This window comes from Schistocerca americana, chromosome 5, assembly GCF_021461395.2.
Source record: "Schistocerca americana isolate TAMUIC-IGC-003095 chromosome 5, iqSchAmer2.1, whole genome shotgun sequence".
Taxonomy (NCBI): Eukaryota; Metazoa; Arthropoda; class Insecta; order Orthoptera; family Acrididae; genus Schistocerca; species Schistocerca americana.
In genome coordinates, this window is record NC_060123.1 from 420,838,092 (window position 1) to 420,842,122 (window position 4,031).

The following is a 4,031-nucleotide window of genomic DNA, read 5'->3' on the forward strand; positions in this document are numbered from 1 at the left end:
ACAGGTGAAAGTGAAAGTTGGAGAGCCTCAAAGGGATAATGACAAAAAGTTGGGCCGAGTGAGTGAGTGCGTGAAAATGGGAAACTGGGAGAGCATGGGAAAGAGGCACACTCAGCGATAGACTAGTGGGTGTGAACGAGTTACAGTGAGAGAGAGACGAGTTGCATGTTAAAACGAGCATGAATATGTTCGCATGCCAATATCTTTGATAAAATTTTTAAAAGCAGTGAGAAAGTTAGAGTGAGGCAGCTAGTACCCCTCTTCTCTGTCAGTCTTTGTTAAGAGGAGTATATTCGCTTTTTTTTAACTCCGATAAGAGCATTTTCTGCTGATTGCTCCTTCGGTGTACATGCTGAACAGAACACTAGGGGGCAGAAAGACTGCAGGCTTGTCCTACACTGTCTTTAATCCGAGAACTATTCTCTCGATGTTTCATTCTTACTGTTCTCCACTGGATCTATCTGATATTGTATTTTCCCCATCTTTATCTCTTTTCACAGTTTACCAAATAATTTAAAGTTATTGCTCCATTTCGCCTTGTAGATTCGTATTCCCAGTTCCACAAATCCTTTTATTGATGTTGCTGTTGTGGTCTTCAGTCCAAAGACTGGTTTGATACAGCTCTCCATGCTACTCTATCTTGCACAAGCCTCTTCAACCCCGAGTAACTACTTGCAACCTACATCCTTCTGAATCTGCTTACTTTATTCATCTCTTGCTCTCCCTCTACAATTTTTAACCCCCAACGCTATCATCCATTGCTACATTTTTGATCCTTCTTGTAGTCAGTGTGTACCACAAATTTCTCTTCTCCCCAATTCTGCGCAGTACCTCCTCATTACTTGCATAATCTACCTATCTTATGTTTAGCATTCTTCTGTAGCATCACATTCCAAAAGCTTCTATTCTCTTCTTGTCTAAATTGTTTATTGTCCATGTCTCACTTCCATACATGGCTACACTCCATACAGCCAGCCGCTGGGGCCGAGCGGTTCTCGGTGCTTCAGTCCGGAACCGCGCTGCTGCTACGGTCGCAGGTTCGAATCCTGCCTCGGGCATTGATGTGTGTGATGTCCTTAGGTTAGTTAGGTTTAAGTGGTTCTAAGTCTAGGGGACTAATGACCTCAGATGTTAAGTCCCTTGGTTTTTAGAGCCATTTCAACTATTTGAACACTCCATACAAATACTTTCAGAAAGGACCTCCTGACATTTAAATCTATACTGAATGTTAACAAATTTCTCTTCTTCAGAAACACTTTTGTTGCCATTACCAGCTGAGGGGATTAAATTAGGAAATGAGACACTTAAAGTAGTAAAGGAGATTTGCTATTTAGGGAGTAAAATAACTGATGATGGTCGAAGTAGAGAGGATATAAAATGTAGACTGGCAATGGCAAGGAAATCGTTTCTGAAGAAGAGAAATTTGTTAACATCGAGTATAGATTTAAGTGTCAGGAAGTCGTTTCTGAAAGAATTTGTATGGAGTGTAGCCATGTATGGAAGTGAAACATGGACGATAACCAGTTTGGACAAGAAGAGAATAGAAGCTTTCGAAATGTGGTGCTACAGAAGAATGCTGAAGATAAGGTGGGTAGATCACGTAACTAATGAGGAGGTATTGAATAGGATTGGGGAGAAGAGAAGTTTGTGGCACAACTTGACTAGAAGAAGGGATCGGTTGGTAGGACACGTTTTGAGGCATCAAGGGATCACAAATTTAGCATTGGAGGGCAGCGTGGAGGGTAAAAATCGTAGAGGGAGACCAAGAGATCAATACACTAAGCAGATTCAGAAGGATGTAGGTTGCAGTAGGTACTGGGAGATGAAGAAGCTTGCACAGGATAGAGTAGCATGGAGAGCTGCATCAAACCAGTCTCAGGACTGAAGACCACAACAACAACCAGCCTACATTTTATATCCTCCCTACTTCCATCATCATCTGTTGTTTTGTTGTCCAAATATCAAAAGTCATCTATTACTTTCCTAATCAGATTCCCTCAGCATCACCTGATTTAATTCGGCTACATTCCATTATCTTTGTTTTGCTTTTGTTCACCTTCATCTTATATCTTCGTCTCAAGTCACTGTCTATTCTGTTCAACTGCTCTTCCAAGTCCTTTGCAGAGTCTGATAGAACTACAATGTAATTGGTTTTTATTTCTTCTCAAAATTTATCTTCTGTTTCCTTTACTGCTACCTCAATATACAAATTGAATAACATCGGGGGTAGGCTTTCTTCATTCTTCGTAGAACCTCGACATTTGTGACATGCGCTGTCCACGGTATTCTTAACATTCTCCTGTACATCCACATATCAAAAGCCTCCAGCCGCTTGCTCAACAATTCTGTCAGTGTCCATGTTTCAACACCGTAGAAGAGGGTGGAAAATACGTGACTTTCCAAATAAATCGTACTTTCATACCTGTGGCACTGGGCAGCTTTAGCCTATCCACTGCATCCGATTCGCAGTTTTCCCAGAATTCCACAGCATCGCGTCGGGCGTCATCAGCTAGCTCTCAGCAGCCGGTGCGGCGCTGTCGCTTCCTGTGTATTGGCCTCGCCTTTTAATGGCCTTCCGCGGTTCATCCCCATTCGGTCGACCAAATTAATTTCACGCCAGGAGTATTGATGGTCCAGCGCTGACCGCACGTGATAAAATTCGACACTGCATCATCATAACGAGTTATTGCAGTGTGCATGGCCGTAATGACGCTTTCACAATGTATTTCGGGGAACCATAAACATTCACTGAACTACATGGCACCGGTGCCAACATTTATTCAGAGTACCATGACTCTCTGCGGACGTGTATCGTGAATATAAAAAGCTGTAGTTTAAATGTAGACTGATATCTGCGTAGAGCTGTTAAGTGGCAGAATGTTTTTCCTCGATTACATGCTTCCAAAGTTGCTGCTAAGTTCTGGGAATTTATCTGACGATTATTAATACATATATCTGAGCTAAGAGTTTTGACAGTTGTTCTCAAAATTTAAAATTAACTGAGTAACGGAAGAAGTCGTCCGAGTTGGCCTGACCTATTTCCACTACTGCCGAAACTGAATTACAGCACGATTTTAGGAGATGTGTTCAAAAAATATTGGGAATTGTTACTTTTTAAAAACAATTGTGTTTATTCGTTTAAATTGGTGTAATCTTCTTCAAAGCACTCCTAATTAGATGTCATACACTTTTGTCGGGGCTCCTTCGAATCCCCAAAACACTTCTGCAGCTCGGTCTTTGGGATGGCACTTATCTCGTTCAGCGATGCACTTTTAATCTTGAAGTTAAAAATCTTCTGAGTTATTGAGCCAGGTCGTATTTCCTCGTAAATAATAGTCGTTTCGACCCCTTTGCTGGGATCTTCCGCCGGTGTCCACTGTTCTAGTAGTAGTGTATCCCGGAAGATCCTGAGGAAGATTCCAGCCGAGGAGTCGAAACGTCTATTATTTTAGAGGAAATATGACGCAACCTAATAACTCAGAAGATTTTAACTTCAGTAACAAAGGCCACGTAAGCATGAGGACGTACTTTTAATCTTATCTAAGCTTATAAAAAGACGGGGTTTCCAAGTTCTCTTTAGTTTTGGAAACAGAAAAAAAGTCATACAGGGCCGTATCTGGCGAAGATGGAGGCTGCAGAAGGAAAGTGTGAGCAAATGCATTATCGTGGTGCTAAAGCCATTTTTTTTCGGATTGCTTCTCGCCAATGACCATGAAAATTTAGGTAGTGTTCCTTATTGATCATCTGACCTTCTGGAAAGAATTCATGATGCCCCATGCTGGTAAAATAGAAGGAAACCGTGAGCAGAACGTTCACATTCGATAACACGTACCGAGCTTTATTCGGTCTTGGCGATCAATAATGCCTCCACAGTGACCAATAAGTCCTAGTTTCGACGTCACAGCCGTACACCTATGTTACGCTACCTGTTACGACACGTTTCAGTAGTTCTGCATCGTTTTTTATTTCATCTGCTCCAAATTCAAGATGTCTGACTCAAATTTGGCTGTCACACATTTCATACCAAAAAC